This window comes from Toxorhynchites rutilus, chromosome 1, assembly GCF_029784135.1.
Source record: "Toxorhynchites rutilus septentrionalis strain SRP chromosome 1, ASM2978413v1, whole genome shotgun sequence".
In the NCBI taxonomy this organism is placed as follows: Eukaryota; Metazoa; Arthropoda; class Insecta; order Diptera; family Culicidae; genus Toxorhynchites; species Toxorhynchites rutilus.
The window spans coordinates 16,663,032-16,676,213 of NC_073744.1; the positions used below are offsets into that span (position 1 = coordinate 16,663,032).

Below are 13,182 nucleotides of genomic sequence, written 5' to 3' on the forward strand. Positions count from 1 at the left end.
TAGCAGCGCTTTTTGAAGGTGTCGGAAGTGTCGATCCGCTTCGAAGGAACCTCCTCAATTCCCCGATTGAATAGTAGTTATACGGGAATGTAATCAATTAACTGCCGATATAACTTCACATACACATTCACGTACGCGTAGCTAAGAAGGGAAGCTAAGCACGAACAATTCCTGGATTTCTTCCGGTTGGCGAGACTTCCCTTTGCCAATCCGTGCTTGAACGCCGCCGCGCCCCTTTGTTGTAATGAATGATTTCCTTTTCTGTCTGTTTGTTTGCTGCAATGTGTGCTGTTGCATCGAAATCAATTTTCGTCAGGATCTGGATTTAAGTGTTGCGAATGCTGCTTGAGAATCAGCCTTATATTTTATCGGTACACTCTCTCGAGTCTCAGCGTTCAAACGTTGCCACCACAAAAATAAAGATGAATGGGATTTTACCGACGGTTCCGAATACGTGTAGCATTTCTTCCTTTCGTTCCGAAAGGACTGCAATAACTTTTGGTATTTTTCTCGTCCCGCAACGGGAAAAAAAATCTGAAAACACGCGGACCCATGTCTGCGTCTCGTCCGCTCACTTGTTGAGCAAAGTTTCATTTCTCATTATTTAAATGTGTTCATAATACTACTTAAGGGCGAATTTTTAGCTGTCTTTAGGCTTCAAAGGGGGGACGATGTTTCTGCATGAAAAACAAAAAGCTTCGCCCGTAAAATATGACGACGGTGGTACTGAGAAACTCGTTCTGTTGGTTTTATTGCCCCAACAAACCGCAACCTTGCGGGCCTTTTTTCACGCCAAGGACCAAACTGCGAAACTAAGCTCGAGTTCTCTAACACCAGATGACAGCACTTAATTACCGCGGTTTCACCCGTCCCATAACAACGGACCGGGGCTGCGCTCATTTTCGCGCGCAATCCCGGGGTCCGCTAAGCCTATTTATTATCGTTTAATTAATATAATTTATTGCAATTTATCATCATCCTCGTCGACCGGTGGTGGATTTCTTCGGGACACACCGTACAGCGTGCGATGGTGTAAAATTCCTAAAAATTATCAACACACGCACCACGGCTCGCATCGGGAACCGTCGAATCCCGGCCATAGCTGCCGTCATCGCTAGTTGTTCGCGCGCGCCATCTGTCGACCAGCTCTCATTCTCTCCGGTGTGGATCATTATTAAGCTTGATTCGATTCGGAGTTAATTTTAATTAACTCTGCACACCACTCCCTCCCTTCCCCCTTCTCCCAGCGCTATCCTGCGTGTATTCATCAAATAAAAAAGCGAACATCCTCGCGAAATAAAGCGCGCGCCAAAGAAGGAGGAGGACGAGGAGAAGGATGGTGTGGTGGTATTCCTCCATTCCACCGAACTTCGTTTGATAATTGATTATTATCATTAATTTTTTGACGGCATCGGATTTGGTTAATTGAAAGCTGTTTCACAACACACAAAATGAGCAACTCGATGGGGAGGTATGAGATGAGAATTACGGGAACCTAGAGTAGCAGCATCAGCAGCAGCAGCGGTTTCGGGAAGGGAAGAACCCTGCGCTGCTGACAGGTGTACTTAATTGCTGCTATTCAGTACGGGGCTTTAATGGACCGATTTGGGACTTAATGCTGACGGAAAAGATATCCAACATTGGCGGGAAGGAAGCGAGAACCAGCGTTTGATGATGATTTCATATTTTTCGACAGGTTTTGAGAGTGCTTGTCGGATCTTATAGCGATTTTTCTAACACTAGAATCAATTCGCATCAATTTGTTGGACATGAAAACGCGATGGCACCACTAAAACAAAAGCGTGAAGATCGGACTTGTTGAAAATTGTAAGGGCTTTTCATGTATTTTTTTTTAGGATTTAAAGAAACATATTTCTAAAAAAAATGATTTTTTTTTCAAAATATTTTTTCAATGATTCTTATTTTAAATTGTTTGATATTGTTTAATGAAAACTTGAATAATTTCCTTCATTTCATTCTTTAACTAACATTTTGTAAATTACTCAATAACTACAAGATTATTGAGTCATTTTTTTTAACTTGGAGTTTTATTTCCAACTTTTTTTTCGAAAAATCTCAACTCAGAAACTATAAAGCCTACAAAATATTGGTTGGAGGATGAAATGTAGGAAATTATTGAATATTTAATAAGAAAATATCATAAAATTTATTTGAAAAAAATTTCGTTACAATTTTTTTTTAAATAAACATTACTTTTCCTCAATTTTTTTTAATTCTGAAAAAAAATATATATGATTAGCCCTTACAATTTTCAACACGTCATCCATACATCGGAAGTTGGGCACATTGACGGAAAAAAAAATAATTTTTTTTCTGAATAACTACTAAATACCCTTTCCGGTCGTTTGTACTTTATTCCACGTTAAAATAGTTTACATTTTTTCTGAATTAATTTTCATCTCTAGAGAACTTTTTCACGAATGTATACGGAGTTTCTATGAATAATAGGTAACGGTACTCGGTATAAAGAAAGAATTATTAGCGTGCAAAGATAAGAGGACCTTTCTCAAAGTGAATTAATTCCGACCGAAAAGGGTTAATGTTTGACTAGTAACATTTTTATGTATAAATTATCGCGATTTACATGTTCTGAAAACTTTTTTCTCTGTGGAAACATATTTAAATATCTAAATATCTAAAACCTTGTCGAATACGCTATATCGCTAGCTTGACTTTAAACACAATTAGGATTAATAGTATTTTTTTCAAAAAAAAAAAACATGAAAAAGCTGTTGTTCGAAAAACTTTTTCCCTGCAAAAGAACCCATCTTCCGATTTATGGGTATTTTGTTGGAAATTGTAAGGGCTATTCACATAGTTTTTAGAGAATAAAAAAAGAACTCGTTTTTGAGAAAAATGAATCTCAATTTCAAAAATATTTTTTTTCAGTGTTATTTTTCTTTTAAAAAATTTTGGTATTTTTTCTGAAACAATTTCCTACATTTCATCCTTTGTCCACAATATTGTAGATATTCTAGTTTTTGAGCTATATTTTTTTTGTAAAAAACAAAGAAATTAAAATTGGCCCTTTTCAAAAAGTAGTCTAATTTGTCGCCGAAGATCTCAAGTATGCAAAGTTACTTAAATGACCAATATCTTTACACCCACAACCAGGGTTGCCAACTATAATTTGAAAAAATCAGGAAGAATGAGAATAAAAACCAGGATAAATCAGGATAGCTCATATTGGGTTGTCCGAAAAGTTAATGTCGATTTTTGGGAAAACAAAAACATAATTTTCAATCAAAGCATTACAATTTAGTTTTATATCCATAGTTCTGTTTCACAATCTTTCGCCATTTTTCACCCAGCTTAAACATTCTTACCTCCCAGATCATGTTCGCCTCCTCGTCGAAAACTGCTGCGAGCCATACATCTGAGAAACAGGTTGCTTGGTAGTAGCTGATAATACAAAATCCAATCCAAATCCCACCAGAAACAGAGTATATCTTCCTTCGGGCGAAGACCGGATATCTCGCGAGAACAATACACAAGCTGGCTCTGTAGTGCAAGTTGTTTTCTTATGTTCATCTTCGTTTTTCCTTGAGGAAATAGCTCGTAAAAAATCGATCACAAGATTAAACCCAACTCTCCTGTAGCTCTTTAATTACGTTATGTAAAGGTTGTACACTGTATTTACTGTATTTACGTCGGTACCGCTAGCGATGAATGAGCGTGAAACTGTTGACTTAAGGCTGGCCCGTTGACTTGAGAATAGAAATTTTGCCTCGCCCTTTCATTAGTTGTTGGTTATCGTCTGCTCGAGTTGGAAAGTACAAAAATACACAGAGCAAATTTTTGGATGGGAAAGTGGATGTGTTTCTAATTCACGTCAATTTAAACCATTCACCAATTGAGGCATTCTATTATGCAGCATACAAACCAAATCTTGGATAATTTCAGATTCTATTAGATTCTATTACCATTAAAATCCGTTCACCGCGAAAATAGTTATTAGCGTTCAAACTGTTTCATAAAAACGTGACATGTTTACTGATTTGGCACGCTTACTGATTGATGTAGTCCTACATCAAAAAGTTAGAGAATTGTATCCAAGGCACGACCGCGTATTTGACGTAGGTATTACCCCAGCGAGAGAATAAGAGATAGTGTTCTTGTGAGAGAATGTTCTACAATACACAGTTAAATTTGAATAAAATTATTAACAATTCTGAGTATTTATTCGACAGCGGGTAGATTCCTTGTGACTAAATACAAATTTTTTTCCGAGTAAAAAAATCGAGAGAATTCACTGAGGAAGCAGGATTCCACAAGACTCCATACTAGTCGTGACGTTAATATTCACGAAAATGAATAACATTTTTGAGAACCTACACCCAAAATTAATTTTTAGCGCATGTTTTGACATCCTAAAAATAACAGAAAATGTGCTTCTCTCCAATACTGGTATAGCATTTGTATAATATACATGCTATGGCAATATAAGAGCAATATGAGCGGTCGAAAAAAAGACACATTGCAAATAAGCACGCATTGAAGCTTTTCGCATACTTTGCCACATATACGGCCTAGACAGAAAATGATAAGTCTTATGTTTATGATTTCCTTTTTACTCTTAGAAAACACCTTCCAACTTCAATTTATAATCAGTTGTAATATTATCACGCCTTTCTGCAACAGTACCAGTGGCTATGTGCATAGCGTGTTGTGTAAAACAGTCTTGCATTTCGGCCGGCCTTGGTTCGATCCTTGTTGACATCGTTTGAACCTTTTTTTTGGTACAATCTCCAGCTGACATTTAATCTGAGAGAAAGAGATGTCTGCTCAAACATTTCATACATACAAACATTTTAAAGGTTTTGAAAAAGGTGCTTCTATTTATTCATTGCACCCTTCAGCACACGAAAAAGCATTTTTTCTGTCGAAGATGAAATGCTTTCGGCCAACGCTAGTTTGGGTGAACCAAACGGCATCCGTATCAAATTTTACGCCTGAGTAGCTTAGTAGATTTCATCCGTGGGATTCCAGCTATCACCTTCTAAAATTGAGTAGACTCACATATGTAGCTCCGATCTGCAACAACTCGTTATTAAAATCACAAATTCATTATTGAAAGTATTAAATTAAAATTAGAATCATAAAATAATTTGGTTGTTTCCGCGTATCAAAAATTTCAAGATTCGTTGCGAATAAAAAAACATTTGTTACGCTTGCTATTTTTGTTTTTTTTTTCATTTGCTGAGCAAAGCGATTGAAGCACATCATTTGCTTGCGGAAGCTTATGGTGAACATTCTCCAGCAGTGAAAGCAGGAATTGCAGGAGTTATTGGATGTTAGACCCAACACAACAAAAACTGGCAGAAAGACTCGATGTGTCTCAAACAGCAATTGGAAATCGTTTGATGAAACCATGGAAAAGATCCATAAGTCCACAAAAAATAGGTGCCACACAAATTTAGGCTGAGTTCTTCAACGACACCAAAGAAAGTTTGAGGTTTTGCACTGGGTTATCATTGGCGGCGAAAAATGGATTTATTGCGAGAACCCTAAGCGTCAATAATAATGACTTTCACCTGCCGGCTCATCCACTGCAGAGCCAAATCGTTTCGACCGTAAGACGATGCTCTGTGTGTGGTGAATACCACGGGTGAATACATATCGCTGCCGACAACAAATTATAAATTTAAACTTTACATTGATGGAAAAAAGACCGAAATAAACTCGAAGACACGGTGACGTGAATTTTTTTTATCATTCTAGAATTTTTTGTGGCTCAAAAACCGGCTATCTGTCCGCTTTTAAGTGAAGCGCATTTCTGGGATAGCATCTGTATTGAGCAAAACAGTGGTACTCAGGGCCTTAGAAACTCACTCTATCGCAATCAAATTCAATAATGAACACTACATTTCAAAGTGCGCCTCATTCGCGCTGGGAATTTCGTTCATTTGTCTCCAGCACGAATTGAAACATTCATTTGTTCCTACAGTTTGTATTGAAATGAAAGTTAACTAGTTGCATTCGAAACTAATGAAAACGACGATTTGAAAAGTTTCCCAGTAGGCTATGAAGCTATATGTTGACGAGGCCGAAGGTGTGGTGGTAAGCGTGACTGATACGCTCTCATGTTCCTCTTTCAATTGTACTTTTTCCGGAAGACACTTTCGAGAAATGCAATGACACGGATGAAATTTTTTCATTGAAAGCTGTGAGTGTCCTCTAACATGCAAACTAAAGCATGTTGACGATGAAAATGAATAGAACCTATTTGAGTTTCAATTTTCAATAAAAGCTTCTGCTATCCAAATTAAAAGGAGACGACAGCAGAAATGAACATAACAGCGAAATCGATGCTTCATTATGCGTAATGATTTTCAATTTTCATTGTCAGCACAAATTAAAACATTCATTTTTTTTTAATTTTTTTTTATTTCATCCCAATAGACTAAATTCATTTTTCGATTTCATTTCGCCCCGATAGTCGAAAATTGATCAACCGTAAATTGCTCTGGCTGAAGTGAAAGTGCCAAATAAAAAACAATTCACATTTCTTAGTTTCTAAAATTATTAGCCCTGGTCACAAGCTGCCAAATCATGTGACAATTAGATTTCGAAATATGATTTGTTTATGGATAGTTCCTTCAGAATCTGAGAGGAACTTCTATTAAAATTTGAATCATTCAGGAATTCTCTGCTGTTTTTGGAAATAGTTCTTAACCAACTTAGCATCATGAAGACGAGCATTGTGGCTGCAGGGTATCGTGCTGATTACGCTGGAGGAAAGATCCTCTCTGGAGCCACCAATTGTGGCTGCAGGGTATCGTGCTGATTACGCTGGAGGAAAGATCCTCTCTGGAGCCATCAAATGTGGCTGCAGTTCGAGATCGTGCTGATGACACGAAGGGAAAGCCCTTTACTGGACGCTATGTGGTAGGCCAGATCACGTAGAGCGCATAACGAGTATGCGCCTACTGGTGCGATCCGGTAGTACCGCGTCACTTGGGAGTTTGGCCGGGCGGAGCCAAGGGAAGGAAAAGGGAGAGGAAGGGTGGTTGGAATTTCGGATCTTTGGAGGAGGGGTGTTCAATACTTACCAGCGCTTGTTGCGCTGGGATCTGCCGGCGATGATGTCCAGGGTGCTCCCGATGGTGTCCAGGATGCTCGGGCGATGTCCAGGGTTGTGATACGTTTATGACAAAAAAAGAGGGGTTCGGTACTTCGCCACGACGCTCCTACGTCCGTGGTATGGTTGAGAGTGTCCAGTTGAGAGTGCGTTTATTCTGTTCAAGTTTTTCTCTTATATACAGACATTGCCTTCTTATCTACCCCAGAAGGGCGTAGCATAAGAGAGAGAAAATTACAATTATTTATTCTAAGCCAGACGGGCGAACGAGGGATGATTATTAACACGCTCGCAGGCGTGTTATCTTTTCCTCTCCGTTTTATTACTTATTGTCCTAGCTCGGAGATAGGCTCCGTTTATAGCACCCATAGTGCTCTCTTTTTGGGATTTCTCCCGTCCTTCGGTATTTACGATCGGAGATAGGCTCTGATCGTAAACACATTACGTCGTTTTGCTTATTTTTGTTTTGTTCTCCTTCCCGGCGGGTTATCGCTGGCCGGAGGATTTTTATGATATTTAGGTTTTCAGCTAGCAATAATCGCACTTCGGAAAAACCTCATTAGTTACGATAAAGCCACTGCGCAAGCTATTCTGTGTATTTAGGATAGAGCGCGATCTAAGCATCCGCTCTATCGTTCTCGCCATGAATCACGCTCTAAAGGCATGATCCGTGCGGCGACATACCGGCCCTCGTAAATCGCGTAAGGCAGATTTACCAATTGAGCTACGCCGCATCTGTTTCTAATAATTTTTTCTTCTATGCTTCTGATGCTGTATCTTTTATTACTGTATAATTCGCAATTGTTTCATCTTATATTCTCTTTTCAATATTATGTTTTTCTTACATTCAATTTCCTAACCTGAAGTTATACAATGCAATTCGTTTGCTATGAGCGGATGACTTCCGTTTATTCTTCATACATGGTGTGTTATAAATTCATTCTTTGCTTCGTTACAATTTATTAGCCACTTTGCCTTCAGATTCATTTACAATGCAAATCCTATTCATTTTAGCTTTGTGTTACACTTCATTTTACTCTCGCAGGAGTATTCAATTTTCAAATTCAATACTTCTTCTATCCATAGAAGAGTCTTCAACTTTATGTACTTTAATAGCCATACAACGGCGCCTAATTGCTTCTTTCACTGAACAAATTATATTTTTTTTTTACTATTACATTAGACGACATATCTTCTCGTCAGTTTATGCAACCCTTTGTTGCTTATATTTCTTATTCATTGTCAGATTCCTCATTTTGACTACAATTATTTCATATTCAATTATTTTCTTCTATTTTACATTTTGTGTACTTATGGTCTAACAGAGTTTTAAATCACTTTTTCTCTCCAATTCTTCGGCATGCCGCCTTGCTTCATTGAACGTCCCTCCAATGCTTGGTTTTAAAGCGCTGTGTCTTCTAATTGTTGCCGGTTCAATAGGTTGTCCATTCGGATATGGACATCGGGTCCTGCTGTGGCTCTGGATCTGGTGCAGCATCTTCGTCTGCAGCAACGTAGATAAATGATCCCGATTATAATCATTAGTATGCTTACGAAAAGGGCGGCGTTCCTCCAAAGATACTTCGATTTCGGATGGAAGGGATCCAAACTGTTGTACACGGTTATCATAGCGTTGTTATCGTAGGGATTATCGGGCTTCGGCTCCACCACATCTTTTACGGTGTCATTGAATTCGTCCAATAGGTGATCGGCCACCTGGTATTTAGATTTGAAGTATGTTGCAATCTTCTTGTTCATGCCATTTAAACTTGCATGTATCGTTTTGTTGTTGGATTGTATACGGCAATCTGGCTGGAGAGTTACTACTGCTGCCTCATAAGGTGGTGACATTACCACGTTGTCGCAATGTATAACTATTGCCTTTGTATCGGATGCATAGTATAAAACGGTATTAGGAGTGGACAGTGTCTCCATCATAGCGTAAGGCGTGGTTAACAGTTTTGTTGCACATTTGCGGGTACTTGCGATATGCAGTATGACAGCCGCTACGCAATCCACTTCCTTACTCAGTTCTGGTTGAACCGTAATTAAATGCGTATCATTCAGTTTTGTTAGTTCGATCGATGGGTAGAAGAAGTCTTGGTTGTGGCCTACCGCGATGCGATCATGTTCTGTTACAATAATTGAGCCATTCTCAGCCCGTGGGATCGGTATTATCTTAAATACCTCGAACTCAACTTTGTTGATGACAACACTCGTCATGGTAATTATGAGGGAGCCGTTGACTACACGCGTGTTGTATTTTACGGCTGATGGGTGATCCAGGACAATGTAACCAGTTGGCAACGCTTGTGAAATGTTTTTTCTGGTTTGGGCTAGTTCGTCGACGGACAAAGGAAACGTTCGAACTTTCCTATATCTATTCAACGTTCCATCGATAACTTCTCGTGCCAATATCGTGGTTTCTAACATCGTTGTTCGTAACCTTTGAACCTTATCCGCAGAATATAATTGTTTTAATTGAGTCATGTCTTTGTACAATTTATAGTATCTCTCGTTAAGCTGTTCTCCCATTTTGGACGCCTTGGTATTCATTTTTACCATTGACTCCGATATTTGGTGAATTTTTTCGTCTTCATGAACCCTCATTGCCTGTAGCTCGTTTTCCATATCGTCGCTACCAAATATTAAGTCCGCCAAAAAACCGAAGAACCCTTTGCTTCGTTTAGTTCTCGTTGTCTGCTTGATCTCATCAATCGCATCATCGCATAAACGTTCAACAGATGTTGCAATTTGCTCTAGGAGAGAGTCTTCGATGACAAACTCCATGTCTTTCATCGCTACTGTCACATTATTCCGTATCGAGTTAATTACTTCAATGTCTTCATCGGGCACTACGTTGGTTTGTATATTCGTTTGCCATATGCCTCTATGTAATAAGCACGTTCCTTCATGGTCGAACATTAGACCGTCTTTGTCAACGGGTTTTATGGATATAGCGTTGATCAACGTGAACGACATTACGAACAACATCATTATTTTCAATATACGTGAGATGTTGAACCAAGATTTAGAAATGCCTTTTGTTGTAGTCTTATTTCTACGTCTTTTTTTTCGCGTTGATTTTTTTGATTTATCTTCGGTCGAGGTTATCAGCATTACGTTGTTAGAACTCGCGGTGGTATACTTGTTGACCGGTTCTAAGGGCAAGGGGTTGTCGTTGACTCTTATTGGTTGTCTGATGCTAAATTCATCGATCGAGAAGTGCGCAGCCATCATATCTCGTAGTTCTTTATCGTGTTGCAATAGTTCATGATCGTTTTGATAAATTGATCTGACATTACCGAAAATAAACCATCCAAGCTTACTTCGGACTGCTATTGGGTCATTGTCACTTCCCCTTCTTGTTTCCATGGCGGTAAGCAAATGGCTTTGATTCAGCCCTATGAGAATTGTTGGCCTTGCAAGCTCGTAGCTTTCGATCGGAAGGTTTTCCAAATGCGGATATTTTGTAGCCATTGCTTTGTAGTTCATTGTCTGAGTCGGAAGTTGTAAGTTTTTAATGGTTCTTACACCGTCAAGTCGGTACGACCTTCTGGACGACCCCTGAATGCGAACTTGTACTTTTCTACTGTTCAGCTCGTTTCGAGACACGTCCTGTGTCCATTTTAATTGTAGTGGTTCTTCTTTGCCGTATAGGTCCAAGGAGTTTGCCATTTCCTCATCTAGCAATGTCAGGGAAGACCCTGTGTCTAGGAAGGCATATGTATCGACTGAATGCCTTCCGTGTTGAAGTGTTACTGGAATCACCTGGTAGTATATCTCGTTTGCTGAGGACTTGTGAATATTGCAGTTGGCTTCAAGCGGAACTGTAGCGGACGTATTACGAGGTGTTGGTTCCATGTCTGGATTCGAGTGTAACATTCTGTGGTGGTGCTTGTTACATCCACTCAAGCCGCACCTCCTAGATCGTCTGCAATCTTTAACCATATGTCCGGTGCCTAGACATCCGAAACATATTTTACATTGTACTGCCAATCGACATCTTTTTTGGATGTTGGAGTTCTTAAATTCCGTGCAATCGAAGATTTTATGGTTATTCGAGCAAACCGGACATTTCATGCGTGGCATCTCTTGATGGACATGTATCTGGCTTCTAACTGTAGAAGGTAGAGGAGAAGCCATATTCCTCATTATTTTGGCGTGAGGTTTCAGCCAGTTACTCATTTCTTCTAAAGATGGGGCATCACCAGTCGTCGTTCTATGGCGTGTCCATTCTATTTGCAGGTTATAAGGTAGTCTCTTAACTAGGTCTTCTATTAACCTCGCATCTAGTAGGTAACCTCTTTGATTTATGATCGTCATGTTTGCCACCATATTTTCTAAAGCATCTGACATTTCGATTATTATTGATCTACTTTCTCTTTTAAGCTTCTGTAGATCGTGCAGTAGTTCCTCATATATGAATTTAGGGTTTCCGAAATTTTCCTCTAGTCTCTCTATTATACTCGGAACATTTTCCGAGTTTATAAATAGTTGCTGCACGCTTCTAGCTGCGCGTCCTTCAAGGGCAGCTTCAAGTCTGGAGAGATTTTCATGATTGGAAAACGCACATTCTCTCGTGCTGACTTCGTAGATCCTTTTGAATTTAGCCCAATCTTTGGGCGACCCGCTGAATTTTGGCAAGGGAGTCAAAGCTTGCCTCTTCATTAGAATCGTAAAATCTCCATGCTGTGGAGCTGGCATCATTGCACTCTGCTCCCAGCCAATTGATGGACCGGATCTCATTGGTAGTGGTGTTTGAATCGTTGCTCGGTCACGTTGTTGCCCGGAGATATTGATTAGGGGTTCAGTTGACTGCGCTTGCGCCGGAGAGCATGGTAATTCTGTTTGTCGCTGTGTTGCTATTGTCGTTGCGCCCACGACTAAAGCGTTGAGTGATGCCTGCATTGTTACTATTTCCTTTTTTAATGTGGTTATGTTGTTGCGTTCGCTAACATGCATCTCAGCTAGTTGTGTAACTAGATTCGTCAGCTCCTCTATCTGTTTTTGTTCCCTCGAATTAGTTGAGGGATGAGACGCTGCAGGTGCCTGTGCCTTTCCCTCACTTTCGTTTGTTTTGGTAGGGGAACAAAGCGAGCATACTAAATAGGTTTCCTCTTCAGTGGGTGTATGTCCTACACAGGAATGATGATAATTCCTTTTGCACTGTCTGCATTGGACCAGATTGTCTAGTTCAATTTTCTTGCCACATGCATCACAGCACGGGCGTGATGATCTCGTAAAGCTTGATATCATTATTCCTGAGTGAGGAGCCTGGTTGCCGTCACTCGATGTTTAAACTGTGTTATAATGCGCAAGTGGCGAGGCGCCTGGTTGCCTTCGCCTTGTCTTAACCAAGCGTGGCGCCTAGTTGCCTACGCTGATTTCAAACGTTGCACAATATTCGTCTTCCGGCCCTCGTGACCGGATTACAGTTGATGTTGACGAGGCGCCTGGTTGCCTTCGTCCAACTATGCCTGACTGGCGATCGGTCTGTTTATAAAGCTGGACTTGTTTCAACAAGATGCCGATTTCTACGGCCTAATTTGTCCGTCTTTCAGGACCTAATTTCTGTTTCTTGAAATGCGCAATTTGCCTCTTGGCTAAATGGTGATGTCCACAGACAACCTCACCTTGTTCGTCTTTACAAGACCGAACCTCTCCGTTCAACGACGGGCGCAAATCAATTTAACAGGATTCTCAACTCAACCGAGCGTGTTGTGAGTTCGTACAGTGTCTTTAGAAAAAGACTCCTCTCTGGAGCCACCAAATGTGGCTGCAGGGTATCGTGCTGATTACGCTGGAGGAAAGATCCTCTCTGGAGCCACCAATTGTGGCTGCAGGGTATCGTGCTGATTACGCTGGAGGAAAGATCCTCTCTGGAGCCATCAAATGTGGCTGCAGTTCGAGATCGTGCTGATGACACGAAGGGAAAGCCCTTTACTGGACGCTATGTGGTAGGCCAGATCACGTAGAGCGCATAACGAGTATGCGCCTACTGGTGCGATCCGGTAGTACCGCGTCACTTGGGAGTTTGGCCGGGCGGAGCCAAGGGAAGGAAAAGGGAGAGGAAGGGT

The 13,182-nt window shown here is 40.3% G+C and overlaps 1 protein-coding gene and 1 pseudogene across 13 annotated transcripts in view; one reads left to right on the forward strand and one right to left on the reverse strand.

Annotated features, from left to right (window-relative positions):
* Positions 1-13,182, forward strand: part of LOC129775128 (polypyrimidine tract-binding protein 2) — a 658,886-nt gene that overhangs the window by 574,405 nt on the left and 71,299 nt on the right. The gene's annotated exons all lie outside the window — the stretch shown is intronic.
* Positions 7,560-7,691, reverse strand: LOC129763730 (U4 spliceosomal RNA; annotated as a pseudogene).